Source organism: Vulpes vulpes, chromosome 1, assembly GCF_048418805.1.
Source record: "Vulpes vulpes isolate BD-2025 chromosome 1, VulVul3, whole genome shotgun sequence".
NCBI lineage: Eukaryota > Metazoa > Chordata > Mammalia > Carnivora > Canidae > Vulpes > Vulpes vulpes.
This window is the reverse complement of record NC_132780.1, coordinates 77,779,345-77,804,560: the sequence shown is the minus strand read 5'-3', so window position 1 is coordinate 77,804,560 and position 25,216 is coordinate 77,779,345. Positions and strand designations below refer to the sequence as shown.

General features: G+C 33.6%; 1 long non-coding RNA gene across 1 annotated transcript in view; it reads right to left on the bottom strand.

Moving 5' to 3' along the window:
* Window positions 1-7,731: 7,731 nt before the first annotated feature.
* The window catches only part of LOC140600020 (uncharacterized), a 41,465-nt gene continuing 23,980 nt past the window's right edge, over window positions 7,732-25,216 (bottom strand). Inside the window, exons 5-6 of the long non-coding RNA XR_012003207.1 lie at window positions 9,661-9,722; window positions 7,732-8,963 (exon numbers count right to left, since the gene is read on the bottom strand). This is a non-coding gene — a long non-coding RNA (uncharacterized lncRNA). The remainder of the gene's footprint in view (window positions 8,964-9,660; window positions 9,723-25,216) is intronic.

The following is a 25,216-nucleotide window of genomic DNA, read 5'->3' as shown; positions in this document are numbered from 1 at the left end:
ACTTATTAAATATCAGAAAAACTTGTCCAACAGCTAATCTCACCTAAGGAAAATAGATTCATGCCCCAATTTTTTCAGTGCTTTGATCCATATTCCTGATGCTCCACAGAGGAGCTTCTCCCCATATGAGTCTGTCAGGACTTTCATTCCTATCTCCTTTCCCATATGTGATTCCTTTCACACAAGTCTTTTTATTTGTTCTTTGTGCTTTCTCCCCCCGCCCGTATTCATTATCTCAGGTGTGCTGCTGAGGATTCACGCTCACAAACTTTAGTCCTATTTTTTCCAATTTCTGATTCAGGTTGGCCCGGGGTTCCCTGTACACTCAGCGCCATCTCTGGTCATGAGCTGGAACTGCAACCCAGAAAAATTCCTGGGTCCTGCTTGAACCCAGCACGCTCTTTGTAAGGAGGTTTGAGCTGCATTTTTTTTTTTTTTTCTGTATCTGATAAAGAATCTGCTTAAGAATCTGGCAATAGCTTGCTGCCACACTCTCTAATCTTAATAGGTACCAAACTAATGCATTTTTAACCTTCTCACCTCTCGGAGCAAGTGCAAAGTTTTAACTGAGAACCGATTAATGTGTTTGAGGAGAAGCTGCATACAGTGCCAGGTGAAGACTTGAGATATGTTTTCTTTTTCAAATATCCTCATTTATTTGGAATGTTTTGATATACTCCTTTTGCAATGGGTGCTTACTTATGTAAATAGTTGCCTTAAATTTTACTTTAATTTTGTGTTTCAGGCATGCTTTCTATAATTATACATTTTAAATAATTTGTCTGGTATCATGTTGAATCTTTTCTTCACTCTTTCTTCATCCCCCCTCCCCATCTTTCTGGTTTTTTCCCCCTTTCTCTCCCCCTCCTTTTTTTTTTTTTTTTTTGCCTCATCTGAGACATAACTTGTGTGGATAAGCTATGCCTAAGCGTTTAAAAAAATAAGCACTCCATTTTGCTATAGTTAGATCAAGTATAAACCAAATTACACTATTTGTAAATAATAGTTAACATGCGGACAAAATGTTATCTTTTTCATTTCGTCAGAATTTTTTTGCTAAACTCAGACATTTTATGTTTAAATTATAGAGAGTTGCACTTATTCTTTTTGTTATAGTTATTTCCCTCATGTTCTGAATACTCTAGAAGGAAAGAATGAACACTGTAATCATAAAGAAGCAAAGTGTTCATCTCTGATCTTCTAGCTCAAAAAGAAAGTTACTGAAAACTGCTTGCCAAAATAAGGAAGCATAAAATTCCGAACACTGAAAATGTCTCTGTACTTAAATGAAGTAGAAGAGAGTATGAAAGCATTTGAAAATGTAAAAATGGTTAACTATATTAAATGATTGAATGACATTGACAGTGTGGTTACATAAAAAGAATATGCTCAGTTGGTTAAGGAACCAACTTTTAATTTTGGCTCAAGTCATGATCTCAGTGTCTTGAGATCAAGCCCCAAGGTGGGCTCCACATTGCGCATGTAGCCTGCCTACGATTCTCTCTCTTCCTCTCCCCCTGCCCCTTGCTGCTCCTGCTCTCTTTGTCTCTCTCTCTTTAAAAAAAAGAAAAAAAAAAGTTTTGTTGACTTTGAATCTGATTTACCTTTTATGGCTCTGATTTGGGTCCTTCATTTCATTCCAAACAGTTCAAGGATAAAAATCTTCTTCATATTTTGTCATTTCAGCAGAAAGCAAATTGTATTATTATTATTATTATTATTATTAAAGATTCACTTTTGATGGAGACCTGCAAATCAGCCATGTATCTTCCTTCATTTAGGTACAATATTTTAAGCTTTCAGACTTCAGAATGGTTTTTCCTACATAACAAAACTTTCCATGCAAAAGCCAATTTACCATTTCAGAAATGCAAAAGTCAAGACAGCAGTAATATTATTCCTCTCTATTGAATTACTTCTATCGGGAGAAATCCTGCCATATGAGAATTTGTTAAATTCTGACATGTGGGTTCTGTTTGCAGTCTGTTTCCAAGAACGGGTAACTTTCACGTAAGAAGGGTCAGACCTAGACATCAATGACATTTGGTCTTTAATTTTTCATTTGATAAAACCTTTGAGCACCAATTTTGCTCTAAGTACTGTGCTACAAAATGGGCTACAGTGACAGATGAATAGAGTCCATCATGGAAGGGGCTCATACAGGAATATGCATTGTTATACATACATTGTATATAAAACATGAATATAAAATACATATATATATACACACACATAAATTACTGTATAATACAACAGTATATACAAATTATGTAAATTTTGTGATCATATCACCCAAAGGAGAGCCCACTATACTGTAATCTGGCTCTACCACCCTATAGTTGCCTCCCCTAAATACCTGGTTTCTCAAGTTTCTTATATTTGTTAAGCATTGTGGGATTTGAGTCAGAGAACTAGTTACTAAGATGCAAGATACTGCATAGCACTTGTTTCTGTTGTTAGATCCTGTTGTTAGATTATAACTTGCTTATCTTGGGATCTGTATCTTCAGGGTCCATCTGGGTAGGATAGCTTCATTTCCAAGCTAAGATGTTATTATTTCATATAACAAATCTTTACATTTTGCCATTAAAAAATGAATTTTAACTAAGTCTTTTAGGGCCTTACATAAAGAACTACGTCTTCTGGAAATTTTTACCCTGATTTCAGGTAGTAAAGGAATATGTTTTAGGACCAGGAAGATTGTAGAATCCATCAATCCATATTACAAAAGAGTCTATCTTTTTATATGATTATTTTTGATTACCAGAATGTTAGTCAATTAGCTATAGCAATGGGATTTAATTTTTCTATAGCTATAAAATGAAAAGTCAGTCCCTCTCTTTGGGCTGCCTGCTCAGCAGGGAATCTGCTTCCCCCTATTCCCCTCCCCTTGCTCCTTCTCTCTCTCTTGATCCCTCTCTCTCTCTCAAATAAATAAATAAAATCTTTTTAAAAAAATACTACCTAAGAAATCAAAAAGGATAACAATGATAATTATACTACTAGGTATATACCCCAAAGATACAAATGTAGTGATCCAAAAGGGCAACTGCACCTCAATGTTTATAGCAGCTATATCCACAATACCCAAACTGTAGAAAGAGCTCAGATGTCCATCAATAGATGAATGGATATAGAAGATGTGGTATTACTCAGCCATCAAAAAGAATGAAATCTTACTATTTATATCAACGTGGATGGAATCAGAGGGTATTATGCTGAGTGAAATAAGTCAATGAGAGAAAGACAATTATCACTCAGTTTTATTCATGTGCAGAATATAAGAACAGAGCAGAGGATCATAGGGGAAGGAAGGAAAACTGAACGGGAAGAAATCAGGGAGACAAACCATAAAAGACTCTTAATTATAGGAAACAAACTGAGGATTGCTAGAGGGGAGGTGGTTGGGGGATGAGGTAACTGGGTGATGGGCATTGAGGAAGGCACATGATGTGATGAGCACTGGGTGTTATATGCAACTGATGAATAACTGAACTCTACATCTGAAACTAATGATGGCTATCTGTTGGCTAATTGAATTTAAATTTAAAAATAGAAAAAAATAAAATTTAATTTGAAAAATAAAATAAAAATCTTAAAAAATAAAAATAAAAACATCATAATCAAAATAATGGTAATTTATTTTCAACTTAAAATGTAGATAAATAATTAATATCTCTAATATATTAAGTGTTTCTAAAATAAGAAAAAGCTGATGGTCCTATAAAGATTAGCTGTGGAAATTAATAGATAATTCATAGAAATAACTGCAAATGGCTTTAACCATGTGAATAAGTATTCAACTCAGTCATAATAAGAGAATATGCAAATTAAAACTATGGTAAGAGAGCATTTTTTATATATTAACTTGGAACAAAATCAAGAAATGTACTCTGTTGGCAAAACTGGGAAAAGAGGCAATTTCATATATCTTTAGGGAGAATACAACATAGAGCAATTGCTATTGAAAATAATTTGGAAATTCCTAGCAAAATTATACAATATTTATATTTTGACCCAGCAATCTAAGTTGCTGGAATCTATCTCACAGATATACTGGCAAAAAAAAAAAAAAAAAGGCTTTTGCATAAGACTATGCATTGCAGGAATATTTGTTACAGCAATTTAAACATACATCAGTAGGAAGCTGGTTGACTTACATCCACACTATGGATTACCATATAGATATAAAAATGAATGAGAAATAGCTCTAAATACTACTAGAGATCAACCTTAGGGTGAAAAAAGCAAGGTAAAAAACCAAGGAGTATTATATAATATATATATATATATAATATGCTACCATTTATCTCTTAAAAACTACTCTAATGTAGTTTATATGTGTGTATAATATTAAAAAATGAAAAGAAACATTTTAAAAATAGATATCTATGTAAGTGAAGGAGAAATTAATTTCAAGCAAGTAGGGGTGGATGCTAGACTTCTTCAAATATCCCTTGTTTTGATTTTCAAATTGTGAAAATATTTTACATTTTTTAAAAAATTATTTTATTTTTAAATTTTCAAACTATCTTAAGAAACCTTGAGAAAATGAAACAAATGAGCCTCTCTGCATATACAGTGGATTAGATAATATACCCACACAGAGGGAAACTGTACTATCTTTAAAAAACACATCAGAGATTTACCACCAATACATATATTCGAAGGACAAAAGTCAAAAAGAACTAGATATAAGTTGAGTTGTTCTGGAAATCATATTGTTCCTAAGTGCTGTTTATATTACAAGTCTGACACCATTGTATCTAATTATCAGGAAAATTAAATAAATAACTGTAGTTCTACCATAGCCCAAATCCTTTAGAACTGGGATTCTCAGTTTGGTTGTTAGGACACAGATTAAAAAGTGTAAAAGACTAAGTAAAACTCCGTGATCATGAGTTCGGGTTTGAAGTACAACTGTGACTCTTGATATTCCTTATCTTTCATTCAAAGAAATAAAAGAGCTCATTGGAGAAATGGCTGCTTTCAGGTCTGGGCTGGAACTAAAGCCTGAAATGTTTTGTTAGGATAGACACAAAGAAGGCTAAAGATTTTCGTAGAGCTCATCAGGAGAACTCAAGAGCCAACTTATGGAGATTGCCACTTACTGACCAAAAATGAGACAACTTGAACATCAATAGGATAAACAACTAAAATTGTTTGAAAACCATGATGTATGTCAGTCATGAGTTCATAAACATTCCAGATAAAGTTTAAAAAGTCCAGATAAAATATTGATCAATTAATATTTTTGAAAACTGGCAAACAACCAAAAGCTGGTAAATAAAAATATGTAAGCTTTATCACTGATAGCCAACATTTTTTTAAAAAAGATTTTATTTATTTAATCCATGAGAGACTCAGAGAGAGAGAGACAGAGACATCGGCAGAGGAAGAAGCAAGCTCCATGTAGGAAGCCCAATGTGGGACTCGATCCTGAGACCCCGTATCATGCCCTGAGCCTAAAGCAGATGCTCAACTGCTGAGCCACCCAGGTGTCCCACCAACAGACATTTTATTCATCAAGTTAATCTAGCTATTAAATGAGGAAGAAATGATAACATGGCAAAACCACTATTTGACAATCCCTAAATGAAGTTATAAATTGACAGTGTACATAGCTCTTTGTACCATAAAAATAGAGGTAACCAGGCATATCTCCTGATAGAAGAACAATGAGAATACCTCTGAAGTAGTCTTGTCAAAAAAAAAAAAAAAAAAAAAAAACGAACTGAATATGATTAAGTCTCTAGATCCAACCAACTAGCAACACAGATAAGAGTGGGAAGACCACTGGAGAACATAGAAGGGAATCAGCAAAATCCTGATAGTTGGAAATTCCCCTGGATAAATAACCCAATTTCTTCTATAGTTAAGTTGCAAGAGGGAAAAAGCTGGAGGCAGAACCGGTAGGTCATAGACACATAAACCATTTGCACTGTTGGGAATTTTATTCAATTCAGATTCAAATAGCAAAACACAAAACATTTTAAAGTTAGAAAATTCCTAAAAATGGTAACACGTGAAACAATTAGAACTTGAACACTTACTGGATATATCATAGAATCAAGGAGTTATTGGTAATTCTTTAGATAATTTTATTGTGATTTGGTTAAAAAGAGTTTCTTTAAGAGATGTATATGGAAGGATTTACAGAAGAAATAACAGCCAATGGAATCGTTTCAAATAACTCAGGAGGGATGAGGTATATCTGAAAAATACTGACCCTGGATTAGTAGTTGAAATTGAGTAATGATTACATAGAGTTTCATAAAACTCTTCAGACTACATTAAAAAAAAAAAGGTTAGAACAATATGCCTGGTAATCTTGAAGGACAAATGGTATTTAAATTAGAGGTTAGAGGAAAGGGTCTTAGCAATGAATAAAAGTATAAAAGTGGAAGCAAGCACAATTTAGAAAACAATTCATTTGTATGATTGTCGCTTAGCATTTAAAGAACAGAGGAAATACAAGGTCAATGGTAGGCGAGGTTAGATCTTGGAGGATTCTGTACCCCTGAAAAAAGCTGTACTATATCGCAAAGGGAGTAGGGAGCCATTGAAATTTTTTAGGCAGGAGAGAGCGTCACTGGAATTGGATTTAGAAAGGCCAGGTAGCATCTGTGAGAACTGACTAACATGAGGAGAGGCAGTGGCAGAGCAGGCTGTCAGAGTAATTCAGGAAAAAAGTAAATGAAGATAAAATTGACGGAACTTAGTGATTGGATATAGGAGATGGAAATTAAAAGTCTAGGATGACTTTCAGATATTTGGTTTTGTTTCCTATATGAGTGGGGATTAAATTAAATTAAAATAAAATAGAATGAATTATTCAGGGTTTTGGAGACACTTAATGCATCTTGAACTAATAAGATGCCTGGGTACTACAAAACAAGAACTATAAATCACAACCAAGAGGTCACCAAGTGACAGGTGGTCACTTGTTGGAAAAATCAACAGTCACAAAACGTGGTTCTTTGAATCATGCGATTGTGAAGGCAAATAGACATTTAAATGTTCTGAGCCCCTGACTTGCATTTCTGACAGTGCAGATGACAGTATTTCTTTCAATCCTTTAGTAAAAGCAGACCAAAAAAATGTTACGTTCTGGATTAGCAAAATGACATTTCTATTTCACCCAAGTAGATAAAGAGAATTAAGAAGACACTTACCTTGATGAGCACTGAGTAATGTATAGAATTGTTGAATCATTATATTGTGCACCTGAAACTAATATAAAAAATGACATTTCTAACTGATAGACACTTAATAGTGTTGGCATTTAAGTACATAGTGAATTCTACTGATTTACTATAATTTTCTGAAATGCTCTCTCTGAAAGGTCATGTTTTCAATAGCTATCTTCTGCTCTGTCCTCTGGATTAGTATGAAAATATATTCTAAATATTAAAATCATGATTCTGGAAGTTAAAAGTGATAGATAAAACAGTATAGCAGCATAAGTTCCTAAAAGGATCTATAGCAATATGATAAGTTCCACTACTGAGTCACTAATTTTGATGGCTCCAGAAATAGAAGGGGAAATCTACAAGATGTATATGGAATCTACATTCAGATATTAAAAAGTTATGGAAAAATATCCCCTGCTCCCTGGAAACTGTTTGCTATGGACACACACACACACTCACACACATACACACTCACACATGCACACACACCACTCACACAGAATGATCTGAAATTATGACAAATATTTGGTTATTTTCATTTTATATAAATAAATGTTTATTTAAACATGGAAAATGAAGTACCCCTGAAGCACTTACCCAGAACATTCTAAGCATCAGAAAAACTATTCTATTCACTAAAATAAAAAAAGATAGATTACAATATTTTTCAAGCTTCAAATAAAAACCTTAAACCAGTGTCTAAATTTTTTTCCTTTTACAGAGGAAGGTTTGAAATAGTCTATACTGATATTATTCTAAGAACTGCTAAGACAAAGACTGTATATTAAAATATGGTTGGATACTATCTTTTAGACTCAGCATAAGATGTTCAAGTAGCACTGGCTATCTGATAAGTGGCATTTTGTCATGCAATCAAGATAATAGTAGCTATTACAATATAATAAGTAATATTCTGGGTTCTGTGATGGTGAGAAGATAAACCTCGATTTCTGTAACTTCTATTCTTTGACATAATTATGTATGAGTTTCCCACTCTCCATTTCAAACCTTTAAAAATATAAATGCTATATATACTAAAGATTTCTTCATGGCTCATTTTCCTCTTGTTTAAGGCCTTAAGCTCTGCATGTCAGCTACGTACCAAGCAGCTGTTGCTAGGATGTATCTGTTTCCATAGCAATAGATGAACTCTTCAAATGCATCCAGAATTCCTCCTCTTCTTTGCTACCCCTGTATCCCTTGTCCATATGTAAATCAGTGTCCAAATCTCTGTGACAGAATTATTTGGAATGATAGTATCCTGAATTTAACATCTATGTACATATAGTATGGCATAATCTTGACTTTATTTTTCCTTTAAGCTCTGCATTCTTTTCCCTAGCTGTATAGACTGCAGAAATTCCTATGACCTGGGGATTAACATGGTGCCAAATTAATAAAGATCAGAAACATTTTCTGCCTGACTCTTTCCTTTCTTCTTAAAAAAAAATGGAACCAAGAGTATGTTACAAAAATACTAGAGGTTTCATAGATTTCAGCCAGTCCATTTTGGACTCAAGTCTCAAATTCTATGTATCAGTTGAGGTGGACCCTTCAGAAGTATGTTTGGGTTTTCCAAAGTTTTTGAGTTCTTGGTGAGAAATGTCATTATAGTTTCTCTGGCTGTATTGAGGCTGTACTCTGGCTGTACATGTGATGGCTCTTGCTGGATCTAGATCTTCACTACAGATCTTACTTACTGATGCTGTTGTTCAGGAGCTTAAAAACCAGCAGGTTCAATAACTTCACTCAGCCAACTGACAGAAGTTCCTGAAGAAATAGAGAAGCAATAAAGCTATAACTAGACACCTTTTATTAGGCTCTGAAATCCTTGCCAAGTGCTAAACAGACTGAGAACTTTGCAATATCTGAGAGAATCTTTAAAAAAAAAAAAAGTAAAGAAAAGTAGAGCTAAAACATCTCTACAAATAACATTTGGATAGACTCTTGGAAATAAACCCTTGTTTGGGGTAACATACACATGATCCTGCTTTCTTTACACAATTGCACACTTCCTGAGGGTGAAACAACATGATTTTCTGTTTCATGTTGCTATTTAGATGCAGGCTCTCTCTTCTGTGTAAAAAAGCATCCCACTTCATGGGGTGCCTAGGAGGGCCCACAGTTGGTTAAGCATCTGTCTCTTGGTTTTGGCTCAGGTCATGATCTCAGTGTGGTGAGATCCACTTGCCTAGCGTGGGGCTCCATATTGAATGCAGAGTCTACTTAAGACTCTATCTCCCTCTCCCTTTGCCCCTTTCCACTGTACTCTTTAAAATCAATCAATCAATCAATCGTTAAAAAAAAACCCAAACAAACAATTCCAGGTTCTCCACCTAGCCATCTTCCCTAGAGGTAGGAGGAAAGAAACACAATGTTTAAACAATGTATTCTTGCACTCCGACTGTCTATGATAAAAGAACATATATTGATTACACAAGTATTAAATTCATTAACAATTACTCACCCATTATATTTTCCAATAAAAATACATTGATTTTTGTATTATGTCTCTGGCATCACTATTACCTAAAGAGAAAAAGAAATAGTAACTTTGGAAATTATCTTCCTAATACAATTTATCTTTTAAAAAAATCCATTTAGAGATACAAAATAATATTTTTAAAAATATTTATTTATTTGAGAGAGAGGACAGAGAGAGAGTGTGCTATTAGGAGGAGGGGCAGAGGAAGAGGGAGAGAGTTTCTCCAAGTAGACTTCCTGTTGAGCACAGAGCCTTGCCACTCTATCTCACAATCCATGAGATCATGACCTGAGCTGAATCCAAGAGTCAGATGCTTAATAGACTGAGTCTTCCAGGCGCCCCACAAAATGATATTTCTATCCTATTTATGTAAACATATTAGCAAAGAAGTTGGAAAGATGTAGCAACATGTTAGGAAAGATTCTATCATCTTTTTTCTTATCTATGACTTCTTCAATGTTACTTTGGCAAAGGGAAATAAAAAACAAGTTGTATTTTTAAAAAATACCTACTGCCTAATTTATAATTGTCATTTAATAATTTCCCCAAATTTGCATCAGATATATTAGAAGCAGAATCCTCTCCCAATTATGGATTTGACTAAAATTGTTAACAGAGAAGAGCTTAGGAAGTGACTTCTGTGTCTTCTCAGTATGATCATGAACTACAACTGATTCTAAACAGCTGGTGATTGTTTTTGCCAACATTTGACATCCTGATGTCTTATGTCATGTCCATTTCTGCTCTGTTCTCATTAGGAGAAAACAGCAGAAGATAATTTTCAGTACTGATTATGTTCCTTGCAATGAATTAAATTAAGAAAAAAAATGAAACTATCCCAGATTATTTGATAAATGTTCCTGATAATTTATTCTGTATTAATTTTTATATCAAATATAGAAAAAGAAAGTAATGTTTTAGAAATCCTGAATTCAAATTACTTTTCCAAATACAATGTTTCACTCATGTCCAATCATTCATTAAACAAATGTGTAGACCTATCACACCCCAGACTTTGGCTAAGCACTTAGATCCTCGAGATGAGTCATGAATGGTCTTTGCCTTCAAAATTCCTTGCCTTCAAGGAATTTTGTTCAGTGTTTTTACAATAGTGTTTATTACTATACTACATATATGAAATAATAATGACTATAATAAATATAATCTTTTAATACTTTTTTATTGTAAGATAAAAATTATATATAAAATTAGAAGGAAAGACAGAGTTAGTATTATAGATGATTTAGAATTAGTTTCAAAGTCCTAAAACGTTCCCTTGTTTTTTAAAAATTGCTCTAATGAAATCATATTTTATGCAAAGATTGATGAAAACAATGATGAAATATCTATATAATGGATGCAATTCATCTTTAATATCATAATATAGAAGTAAGTTTAACAACTTATAAATATACTTACAAAATGTTGTGATATATATCACAATATGCTTTTAAAAATACATCAAAATTATAACAATAGTTATCACTAATGGTTTTACAGATGATTTTTTTCATTTTGTTTATTTTCTACATTTTTATAATAAACACATCTAAACATTTCAAGTTATATAAAATTATTTTAATAGAGATTAAATATTAGAATAAAAGAGAAACTCTGTAAGTTTTATAAAGCCTAAAAGTAGAAAATTGCTAGAAGATAAATCTGGCAAAAAAGAAAAAGAGAGAAAGAGGAAGGAAGGAAGGAAGGAAGGAAGGGAGGGAGGAAAGAAGGAAGGAAGTTCTCCTTAGATGACTTGAGTAGCCTCTTTTGACTTGAGAAGACTTAGTGTTTACCCCAGCACCAGATATTCTGAAAATAGGAAACACTCTGTCTTGACTACATATTTGTACTGGTAAGTAACCAAAAACTTCTGTCTCAGCTTGGTGCAAGGTATCAAGAAATTGCCATGCTTTTAAAACCATAAGACCATGTCTGAATCCTAAGTAAAGTAAAAACAACAGGGACATTTGTGTGAACACTTCATCAAAACCACAATACAGAAAAAAAAAAAACCCACAACAACACAGTTTTACCATGACTTTAATGAGAACTAGTTAACATGGATGTTACTGGTCAATATATGTTTAAAAATAAATCACACATGGAAGTCAAGGTGGAGTTGTGTGTGTGTGTATATATATATATATTTGCAAGGAAACATTCATATCTTAGTTAATAGGAATGAAACTTTATAAATGATAATCCAATTCAATATTAAAATTTCAGTTCTGTTGATGATTTATCTTAAAAAGTACTCTACAAAAACTCTTGCCACAAAACAACCTTATTATTATATTTGAGAATGACCTAGATCTTGACTCCCAAAATACAGAGCAAGGATTCTTGCCTCTAGGTCTTTTGTTCTTGCTATTTGTTTTGCCAGGAATAATCTGCCTCCAAATTTTACCTAGAAATGATCTCTCTGTTCTTTAAAGCTCAATCTCATTGTATTCATTTCTAGAACTCTCCAGTGCATGAAACAAGTCCAGGACATGGTAAGAAACAAATAAGTATTTGATGAATGAACTAGTAATTGAAATGTTAATTCCAAATGGCTTTCCCTTCAGATAAAAGTATTTTTGCCTACCTCCAAATACCTCTAAAGTTGTGTTGGCATTTTTCATAGGCTACTTAAAACACTGTCTGATACTACTGTTTTGTTCTTCGATAGGTTCCTCCCCTATGAGTGGAAAGACTATGAGTAATTATTGTGAAATCCTTGATTTTATTTAAGGAATTTACCTCCAGCAGGAAAAAAGAGGCAGTTCTAAGTAAAATAGAACAGAAAGGTGATATAGAATGGCAATCAGAATGGAAATAAATTTTTAAATGTACTAATATGTTTCTGGAGTTTTGTCCAAAAATCTTATTTAAATAAGTCTACATTATCACAATTGATTTGGAAATAGGAATAAAATATTTACCAAATATGTGACTGAAGAGAAACTTGATGTGAGTGTGAATAAATCAGATAGCAGAATTCATATCAAAAAGAACTTTTTGGAATGCAAGAATTTGTTGAAATCAAACACACTAGAATTTAACTGTTATAGTTTTATAGGACTACATTCACATCCAGACAGAACAACTGTATAAATTCCAGTTCTGTGTGGTTTTGATTTAGCAGTAGCTTGCATAAAACCAACTTAGTTGGGTTTTTCTACATTAAAATGAATACATGCCAAAACAGGATGTGAAAGTTCAAAAAATGGATGTAATCCTACAATAAAGGGATAATTTATACAACAGGAAGATGATATCATACTTACTATGATAAGAATACCCTGAATAATTATACTCAGTTCTTAAAAGAGTTACAGAAACATGGAGAGCAAGAACAGGGGAGATGGGCCCCAGAAACCATATCATACAGAATTATTGGATGAGCTCAGAATACTTAACCTTGAGAGTATAGAAGACATGATGGCTCATTGTCTTCAATTATTAGAGGAATTACCATGAAAGATATTACCATAAATTATCATAAAAGAATGAAGTTCATAGAAAGAAAGATTAGGGCCCAAGTTAAAGCAGGAATATAAAGGATCAGAGCTGTCAGGTCAGGCTCAACTGATCCTGGGTATATGAGGGTTCCCCATCATTGAAGGTGCCCACATCACTGATGAAGGGACAGATAGTGTATACTACAAGAATAGGAGCACCATATGAATGATTTAAATAGGTAATCCTAAAGCAACTTTCCTTGCAAAGATGAAATTCTAACGTAAAGTACTTACAGCATAATTTGCTAAGTGAGCTCCTAAGAAGACTCTGTCTCAGCAGTCCCCTATATTAGATCCTGTCAGGATTAGGGATCTTCCTTCTTAAAGTTCTCTTGCCCCTTCAAAAGATCTACCACATAGAAATAACTATATGATTTTCTCTGCAGTCTCTCTTTATGTTGCAATGTGGAAGAAAATGGAAATCACTCAATAATTTATAGTGACTGAAAACCTCAAACAAAAAGAGTCAGGCTGCCAGAAATAGATGAAAGAATTAGAGATGCAACATAAGGAATGAAAAAATAACAGGACAAGACACAAAAATATTATCATTTAATGATGAGGAACAGCAATCCTATCAAAGCTGTGCATTGAAAACCAGGGACAAGTGAAATGGACTTGATGTTCATCAAATAAGTGGGCAAATAAAGATGAAATTTGGAATGAAATTTAATTTCTATGTAGTCTCCTGCTAGTTGCTGGTAAAATGAGTTGGGGCTCCTAATAAATATTACTTTCCTCTCATCTCTCAAGAAAATACTAGAACAATTCATTGGCATCAACTTGGCTGAAGTTATTTCCTTAACACAGTTTCTAGTTGGAGTTTTCAGATGGGTAAGGGCATGGAGTGAATACATAGACCAGAGACATCAAGAGTTAATAAACTCTTGAGAACTGAGTTATTCCTGATATTACAAAATCTTTTGTCTCTTATCATTCTATTATGGAAAAGGCACAAAGATTGGGATCAGGTAACCTGGATCTGAGTCCCAACAACTCTGTTCACCAGCTTTATGATATTGCTCAAGACATATAATTTTTATGAGAGTTGGTTTCATCTTATGTGGAGGAAAAATACTCTTATGAAGGAGTATTTTGTTTTTAGCTTGCATTCTAAAAGCGTAACTTGGAAACACAACAGTAAACTCAGCTTTGCAACATGAAGTATTACTTTTAAAAGTTATAAGATGTATGCAAGCAAAAATTGTCTGCATTAAATCTTAAATTGCATTTTTAAAGCACTCTCTTGAACATTCTCCTAATGTATCTAAAGAAATAACACAGTTTCAAGCATCTTGGTTAGCTGGCTCTGCATATTGGTTTGATTGGGTTCCATAGTTATTATTCTTTTATAATAATTATATTATTATATTTAGTATATAAATATTATTATATTTGACATCCTATAATTTATCCAGCAGCCCTAATTATATGCCATATTTTGTCACACAGCATTTTTTCTGAACACATCACTGTGTCAGTTTTAGGACATTCAAATCAATATAATATTATATTATAATGTTAATAATAATATAATACTGCTTCCCTCGGATAAACTAGAAAATATAGCACTACCATCTATTCACGATACACTCTACATTTGCTCAAAGTCATTGTATATACACAGTAAAGCCTGAAGCATTCTTAACTTTAACAGGTACTGTAGAATATATTACTATGCACTTTGCATTATGTCATGAAAACAATGAATGAAAACAAATATAGAGTAAACTAGATTATGAGTGGAGGGAAAGAACGCAAACGAACTTGAGAAGGTAAACTGTTTGAAAGAAGTTAAAACTATATTAGATCCATGTGGCTATAAAAAATAAATTCTATTTTTTCTACACTAATTCCAGTTTGTTTTTCATTTTTTAAATCTAATAACTTCATTTCTAAGAGGTAATTAACTAGCAGAAACAAATTAGGTGCTAGTTCTGGTACTATATATAAGTTACTAAATAAATGTAAGTTTCTTTTTATAATTGTGTCATTCAGAGCTTCATAATTCCCCATTTTATTTACTTTCTAAGAAGTTTTACTGTATCAATATTTCCCTAAATATAGAGATGATTTATATTTTATACCAGATAATTGGACAACTGTCTTATTTGAAGTTTTGCTGATGTAAAGGGCTTATGGATTGCTCTTTACCTAAGCAAGTGATACTTACTCCTCCTCAAATGAATTAGCAAATGTATCAAAAGAATCTTGTGTCACGAATTCACATAAAAATATGTGTTTGTCAGTCTTTAGGGACTGTTATATTATAAGTTCTTCAGAAGAACTGGAGAGATGTATGCAAGCAAAAATTGTCTGCATTAAATCCTTAAATTGCATTTTTAAAGCACTCTCTTGAACATTCTCCTAATGTATCTAAAGAAATAACACAGTTTCAAGCATCTTGGTTAGCTGGCTCTGAATATTGGTTTGCCTCAAAATAATTCACAACTAAAGGATGAATAGTAAAGAGTTTGTGCTGTCCTTAGGTTTGATTAGGACTGCACTCCAAACTGTTTATCACAGATGGATGGATGGATGGGTGGATGGATGGATGGATGATAGGCAGATAGAGCAAACAATTTTAATCCATAAAATGGGTAAAAGCAATAATTGAAAGTTGGCAGAGATGTTTCCACAGTCAGAGATTTTTCTTCATTCTGAAGTGGGTAACACTGAAAGAAACTGTGAATTAGAATTTCATGTATTCTTCGGAACAGTGCCTCTTTTACCCGTGAGACTTGGCTTTCCTTAAATGCTTTGTCAACTTAATTTCACTGTAAATCCTGACGTGGTATGAGTTTTCCTACAGCATAAATTGGTTAATAAAATAAATCACTGACATTTCCCTGAAATTTAATTCTCTGTGTGTCAACTTTTATCATAACTGTACTGAAACCTCTGATGTTGCTTAGCATTGTGTAAAACAATTACACATCATTATACCTGGCAACTGGAAATCTTGCTGTCCAGATTTTGGAACTAAATAATTTTAGGCAAATGCTTGATAAATGCTTTACTATTCAAAATTTCCCTACTCATTGTCTAAAATCCAGGATCCAATGGATTTGAATGTCAACATATTCCTTTTATATCTGACATTACTATTGAGAATCTCATTAATCTCCCTCAGGAAATAAAGAGACTTGACTGTTAAGATATATAGAGATATAGATAGATATCCACAAAGAGATGTAAATATCTTTGTGTTGACAGAATCATAAGGTGACCTAATGATGCATTTGGAAAGACTACAGAGAAAAGAAATTGCCAAATCTCCATCATAGTAAAGATCAAGCTCAACATATCCTGAATGCCAATTACTACATAGGGAACACAATTCCAATAATTACCTGGTGTCCATAGCACATAAAATACGTTGAACTGATCAGCAATTTCAGTCACATAATAATCATTGGAATAATCCATTCTAATATTTTTTAAAGTGATAGGTGCCTTTTATTTATTTGCACTGTAAAAAATATGTATTCACATATGTTTCCTATTGCAAACATCCCCTAGGCTGGCTTTTCCTCCCTAGTCTAACTGAAAAAAATTACTCTTTATATCTTACTGCTAATGTAGAAATGTTTGGAAACTGGTCAAAGTGAATGAATATTATTAAAATTTCTTTTATAGACCTAAAGATGACATATCTTATCTAATGAAAAAGGTGTCATTTTATCAATGTGAAGGGTAAATTTAATTTAAAAGGCAACTCTTAAATAGAAATCAAAGAGGTTGCAATTTCATATATAAAGCAACTATCACAAAAAGAAATGGATGTTGTTCAGAAGTAATTTATTAGATTTGGGACTATTGGGATTTCTTAGGCTAAACTAATGTTATTGATTCCTAAATTTATTTCATTGTAACAGAAATTGTTATGCATACTATGAGTGCTTTAGAATATACTAAGGCTTCCTTTGAGACCTGGTACTTGATTGATTTTTTTGGAAATGTTCTGCGTGTGGTAAAAATTAATTTATATTATCTTTCTTGGATGCAGATTCTCTCTATATCTTTAAGATCAGTCCTGTAAATCATTTTTTAATTTTCTGTATCTTGTACTTTTTTGAGATTTACTTATTTCTCTTATAACTGGCTCTTATTATGTGTTACAATCTATAAACATAGAAACAAATTCAAAAATGTAAAATTATTTTAATACAATTAAAATATAAGAGAATAGATTTCCATGACTGAAGTGGAGGACAATGTTTCAAGTGTAAAACCTACTTCCAGTTCCAACCATGATGGAGTGACTTACCCAATACCCTCCATAAACAAAATACATAAAGCATCCGTTTTCAGGCATTGAACAGCAGGCATTGAAGGCCTGTGATGCTTGAGAGAAAGAAAACACACAAAATGATGTCAACATTCATTTTGGCTCCCTGGGTGATGGCAATTGTCAAGCTGTAGCCCAGGGAAGTAGAGCCTCCCAGAGGGAAGAAATAGAAATCAGGTTCCAAGGAGGCTGGGGTGCCTGGAATTAGGGTAGGAATTTCTCAGAAGAGCTGATTAAGATATATCCATATTTTTAATTTTGGCCACAGACAGAGTGTTCATATCAAAGGCAAGACTGCAAGGCAGGCGAGATATAGACCCTGGGGGTTGTTTCCTGAATGAGATTTAGGAGATCACATAGTGTTGGCAGAGGTTGTAGCCCTGATCTAAAGTGAAGAAAGCACTGAACTGGAGAGAGAAAAGAAAAAAAAAAAAAAAAAAAAAAAAAAAACCTTGGGTAAGTATTGCTGCAGATCATTTAATACTGGAATCTCAAGGCTGAAAAAAATGAATTCTTTGTGTATCTGTGCAAAAATATTATGTAACTGTTACAATAAGATTATAAGAATAAGGGTGGCTTTATATATCTGCCCAAGTGCATTCATTTCTGGGAACAGTGAGGCAAAGATAGCTCAACCTCAGCACTACTCATATTTTGGGTCAGGTATTTCTTTGCTGTGGGAGAGCTGCCTTGTGACTCTACCTACAAGACTCCATAGTACACTGACCTCCTTCCATCCAAAAATGACACCAGATGCCTTATATCTTTGCCATGGCCTGAATGTTTATGTCCTTCCACAATTCATGTGTTTAAATCCTAACCTCCAAGGTGATGGTATTAGGAGGTGACTAACTAGGTCATGAGGTTGGAGCCCTCGTGATGGGGATTAATACCTTTATAAAAGAAGCTCCCCAAAATTGCCTTGTCCCCTTCCATATGTGAAGATACGGTGAGAAGGTGCCCTCTAAGAACTAGAAAATGGGCCCCCCTAAGATACCAAATCTGTCAGTGTCTTGATCTTATGCTTACCAGCCTCTAGAACTGAGGTTAAAGACTGTTGCCATGAAGCTAACTAATTTAAGGTATTTTTTTTATAGCAGCCTGAATGAACTAAGACAATCTCTGTGGTGGAGGCTGGAGTAAAAATTACCTTCTCATTCAGAACTACTAAGCCAGAGTAATAAAGTACAGAGGGAAAGTATGACTGGAGTCCTCTACTGGGATGACATGCAATCTGAAAAATGAAAGAACTCTGGCGAGTCATTCTTTAGTAACTTGAGTCATTCTTAAAAACAGAACTCAGCAATATAATGCAGATAGCCAAGTAATTGGAAGACATGTCATAGTCAAATCTGATGGCTTATGATTGTTGACCGTTTTCTAATAATATGGAATAAATCTAAGCAATCATGGGATATATGGTCATGGAAGATAAAAGCTGTAAGTTTGGAAAAACTAAACTAACACTTTAATAAGTAAAAACTGTGAGATAGTAAAAGGAAATAAATGATTAAATGTATACAATTTTCTCATATTTCTTAAAGGAAATCTGACAGTCACTTCTTGTAATGGATAAATCAGGAATGAATGGTGTAAGCCAATAAGATAAGCTTATTAAAATATAAGAAATAAAATCTGTTAAAGGAAGAGGGCAGAAGCACAATTGTGTTGATTTTCTCATCTTTCAAAATAGGACATTAATAGATGCACCTCCAGTGGTTATACCAAAAGATGAAGAGTTAGGTGTTACAGATGTAAAGATCCATAGAAGAGTAAAAACAATGAACCTTAAAAACATATTCACATACATTCTCACACATTCACTCTGTCTGCCATACAGAAAACAAAATAGATAAAGAAGGAAATCCAAATAGTAAAAATAAAATCATAGGGAACATTCTAACAGAAAATAAAACAAGATTTAAAACTTACTACTAATTATCCCAGTTTTATCAGGAATTTTAAATGGAGGATAAACTCACTTATTGAAAAAAGATCCATACCTGACTTCATAAACCAAAACAAGCTACACATTTTGTGCAAATAACACAATTAAAACCAACATCTCAGATTATAGGTAGAAGGGTAAACATGTTAGGTCAAGCAAGTAATAACAAAAAGAATAATGAAATTTCAACAGCAATAATAATTGCTGATTTGATTTTTTGGTAGTTAGGTAATAAGTAGATGAACATAGGAAATAAAAATGGGTTTGTTCTCTGAAATAAAAGGCTTCAAACATTAAAATAAACAACCATAATGGTAGTAATAATCATATTAAATTACAGCAGATAATGGTAAATAAATCAAGAGAGAGTCTGCATTTATAAATTAATATAGATAGGTAGATTTGACATCTCTACAATATTGAGTCTCTTAGAAAGCAAAATGTCATAAAATATATTTAAACATCTTTGAGTATTCTTAGAGGAGTGTTTATCTCTTTTGTATTAGTAAAAAGAAATTGGACTTTTTTTTAATTGCATAAATCTTTTGGTACAACAATCCAACATTGAGTTCTGTCTTTCAGAAATCAATCAATGTTTTATGTAACACATTCTGCCATGGATAGAATATTGCAAGTCAAATGTATATGTGTCCACAAGTGGATGGCTGCATGAATTATGGTATATCCAACAAGAAACTACCAAAAACAATAACTTCTATAAAATCTATCAGGGGCTTCATTTTAAGCTGCAGATTTACATATAGTGGATAGTTCCTAAACATACAAACAACACAATATCCACATTCTATACATGCTTGTGTCTGTTTGATTAATCAGAGAGCAACTTGTGGAATATATACACCACCTGCCAATAGTGCTTATTTCCAGTAGAGAGATTTTACAGGTTTGGTAAAAATATTTTAATTTTTTTCTGAAAGACTCTCTTAATTCTTCATTTTGTTGTATAAAGCAAGTATAACGTTGGCAATTTAAAATATAAAGCCTCAAGACCTCAGATGCAAATTAATAAAAGACTGTTCCCTGAAAGCCCCATTAGTTAAGGGTAAACTTAGAGACACATGGTGCTATTCGAGATCAGGAAGTGGTAACTTGCTGCTGCAGTTCTGTGTGGGGTTTTTCTGTCTTCCAGGTTAGGATAAGCAAATTTTGCATGTAAAGAACCAGACTGTAAACACTGTATGCTTGGCAAGCCATATGGAGTGTGTCACAACTACTCAACTCTGTGGTCTGAAAGCAACCAGAGGCATGAAGTAAACAAATGACAGTGGCTGGGTTCTAGTCTACTTTATTTGTGGACACCAAAGCTAAATTTCGTATGATTTTTATGTGTCACAAAATATCCTTCTTTTGGTATTTTTCTACCATTTAAAAATGTAAAGATCATCCTTAACTTATGGGCTGCCCCCAGGTGAGCTCTGGATCATAGTTGCCAAAACTTTTAGGGAATACAAGTGGAAGTAGAAATCTACCTACTGGAATGGAGTCCTGTTGTCCAAGCCAAAGCCTTTGAGACCCGGGGGAGCTGGTACAGAACTTACGCAAGATTGGAGGTTATCTTCCTACATGATATCTTCCCATGTTCCTCCTGGATGAAATACACTTGATTACTTTATCAGCTTTAATTCTATACTTAGCCTCATTGTATGCCAGAAGAAAAAAAAAAAAAAAAAAAAAAAAGCTCCAATCCTAAGAGAAAGAAATGCATTAGGCTATGCTATCTCTCACTGTGTGGAATTGTGAAAATGACATTCTCCAAACAACTGCACCCAGAAAATGGAAGTTGTAATGGGTTAGAAGAGAGGAAGGAAGCCCTCTTTTAGATAATAGATCTCCCCTGAGAAAGGCTGTGTGAGCTGTAGGATGGGTGCTGCCTGCCAGGAGAGACAATGGGTGAGGTACAGGGCAAGAGAGGTGGTGTGGTCACTTGGCTGTAGAAACAAATGAGACAAAACAATATATTCAATTGTTTGCCTCAGACTGCATCCTGATTTTACCAGTAAGATTAAAACTGAAGAAAACAAAGGTATTTGAGGGAAGAAAAGGTAAAAGGCAAAAATCATTTCCATTTTTATTCAAATTTATGCCAAAGAATTACGCAGATGCATCTCACTCAGAGAACAAAACAGTGCATCATGCATTCGGAATGTGGGGCAGTAGGTTATGACTTAGAGGTAAGCCAGGATTTCATAGAGCAGGAATGCTGGAGAACTTCAAATAAACTTCAGGAAGAATGTGTTAATGATAATAAAGAAGGCTCAGTTTTTGCAAGACAATTTAAAATCCAACTATTCTCATATGCTTTGTTAACTTCCTAAGGGAGTTAGAGTGTACCTTACTTCAAGATATATTTGAAAACAAGATGTGTGTGTATGTGTGTGTTTGTGTGTATGTGTATAAAACCTTTCAGGATTAATCCCCACAAAACACATTTTAGAAAATACTACTTTAGTTATAACCATTTACAACAAAATTTGTGCTACGACAACAAAAAGTCATCAGGTACACATAAACTAAGTAATGTAGAAAGAGAAACAAAACTTAAAATAGGTATATATGGGGACCCCTGGTTGTCTCAGTAGGTAGAGTGTGCAACTCCTGATGTCATTGGCAGAGATTACTTTAAATAATAACAACAAAGTATGCATTTACATGCACTTGTGTGCATTTAACCAAACTCCCTTCCTATGGCACAAACTGTGGGAGACAGTGACATAAATATTTTCTTAAAAGCAATGGCTTCAAGTTATCAAAGGGATTTCACTTTCACATTTTAAAAGTTGGTGTTACTCTTAATAACTCAGAATGTACTTTCTAATAGAAACTAACAAAAATGGTGACTTAGTTTCCCAGCCAAATTTACTAATTTTTAAAATAAAGCTGAAATAAAATTACTGGTGATACAGTAAAACTTTTTTTTTTTAAAAAGTCATTGTTAACCACAGTCACTAAATAAAACAGAAATGTAGAGATTTTTAAAACAATATTTTTAACATAGTATATTAAGCTTAATGCTTCTGAAAAAATAAGTGAAAAAATATAATAGTTTAAGAAAATTATAAAGGAAATTTTTGAAACATATATTTCCAGACTATTTTGTTTGCCTGTACACATATTTATCAAAAAGAGATTTTTGTCTTAATAACCTTCCCTTTAACTCTTTTTATTTAAGTATAGCAAATGCAAAGAAAACATATACAGAACAAATATTCATCTCAGTGAATTATCACAGGGTGAAACCCTGGCAACCACTACTCCAGAGATGTAATATCATACCTCAAAACCCCCTGAATCACCTCACAGTCACTACTCCTCCCTTCTCCTCATTTATAATATGATCCTGACTTTTAACATAATGGCTACTTTTGCAAGCTTTTGAATTTTTTTTTTTTTTATTCATGAGAGACACAAAGACAGAGGCAGAGACATAGGAAGAAGGAGAAGGCTCACGGTAGGGAGCCTGGTGTGGGACTCAGATCCCTGGACCCCAGGATCACACCCTGAGTGGAAGGCAGATGCTCAACCACTGAGCCACCCAGGTACCCCTGAGCTTTTGAAATGTATGCAAAGAGAAAATACGGTACATTTTATTCTAGATACGGCTTCTTTTAGTCAATATTATGTTTATGATATTTTTCTGTGTAATTATGTTTTGCTGTAATTTGTATTCCTTTATTGATGAATAGTATGCCACTATACGAATATACCAGCATTTAACTACTCTACTTTTATATTCAGGTTTTGGCTCTTTTACATGGATATCTGGTTGTAGAAATCCTAGTAGTGGAATAGCTGAGTCATTGGGACAAAGTTCATTCAAATTTAGTAGACAATGCCACAGTTTTGCCAAGTGGTTTATTCCCATTCACTTTTCTGTCAGCAATTCCACTGCTTCATATCCTTATTGACACTTGATACTGTCAGTGTGTTGGATTTAGCCATTCTGATATATGTCATTATGTCTTAATTTACATTTCTGTAGTCATCTTTTTCCATATTTATTGAACACTGTGTATCCTCTTTTCTGTTCAAGATGCTTGCCTATAATTTTACTAGATCATCTACTTTTTTGTTTCCTTTGAATAATTCTTAATATAGTTTGAATATAAGCTGCATTTATTGTTCAATTTATTTCTTTATTAACTATTTTAGTGCGTTTGTCAAAGTAAGAAGCTAGGCTTATGCTAAGGGAACAAAAAACCTTCAATGATTAGTAGACTTACACATAAATGTTAAGATTTGCTTCAGGTCATTGAATTTGGGGATAGCCACTGTACTCCACATAGTCTCACCATTTCAAATGTTGCTAGTTGCCTCAGCAAGAAAAAAGAAAGAAAAAAAGTTCACACCAGAAGTGATATGTGTCATTTTTGTTCACATGACAACATGCAGTTCTAGTCATACCTAACCTTATTCATACCTAAGCTTGAGAAAGATAGGAAGTGCACTTTACCAAAGGCCCAGAAATATTGGTAAGAACTAGTAATTTCTACCATGTCTGGACATATTCCTTTATCAATAATATAAGTCTAATTTTTCTTTTGAATGTTTGCAATACATTCCAGTTTGGGCTCATACCATACTTTAGTTAAGTACTTCCCCAAATTATTCACACCATGACACAAAAGAAAATATTATTTCTGTGGTAAAATGGGATAAATATCAGAGTTTTGGTCATATTAGTGACATCTATATGATATTGTTATATTAGGTCATAATTAGAAAAACAATGTGTTCAGTCATGTGTTGCATGATGAATTACTGTATAACATTCAAATTACAGTTTTTCAAATATTTAAATGAGAAACTTGAACTGTTTCTGTAAACATGCTTTTAATATCAGATCTTGTACTTGAAATAGTAAGATGAAGTTCCTGGTCAAGGCTTTTAAATGATCATATATATTCAAGTTTTTTGGGTGATCATCAACAAAACTTGTTCATAATAAGTTTGCAGAAAAAATAAAATTACCACAGTGGAAATTATATTTGAAGATTACGACGGCTCCTCTTTTTTCTTTCACTATCAAATAAATTTTGAATTGCTTATGGAAATGGGGATGAATTTTGAAACCCAATTCAACATTGTCAACTCAACTACTTCAAATTACTGATGTAAGTTTAGTTTGTAGAACAGGCATGCATTGTTAGGACAATATTCTATAGCTATCATAAACATGATAAAAAGGATACATCAGCCAAAAACAAAGGGATAAAAGTATCCAATATATGCAAAAACAGAAATTCAGAGATTGGGGCAGATGCACCCACCAAGGACTTCTTCCTAACTCCATACACCAGTCTAGGACTGCATGCATGAACCCTTGGGTGCCAGAGACACCACCCCTCCTTGCAGTATACAAACCCCTTGTTTCTGACGGGCAGCAGCTTACTCTGCAGCTGACAGCTAAAGAAGTTGTCAAAGTGGTTGACAGTGACCAATGTGTGTCAGTGAAGTCATTAGTGCCTATTACCTGCAGAAAACTTGGGTGTATCACAGTCTTGCTCCCAGGAACTCTGGGGGAGCTTCATCTAAGGCACCTAACAGTGAGATGTATTTGGCTGAGCTCCATATTGCTGGACTCTCTGCCTCTTTTCACAATATTCTGGGGACTAATTAACTAGACCCAAATAAGAGGTCATAATGACATTCACTCAATTTAACACAAGAGAAAACTGGGGCACAGAAAGATCAAATGTCTTATGCGCAGCAACACAGATTGCTAAGTGGGGAGTTAGGATGTGAAACTAGGAAATTTGCTCCATAGTTGCTACTCCA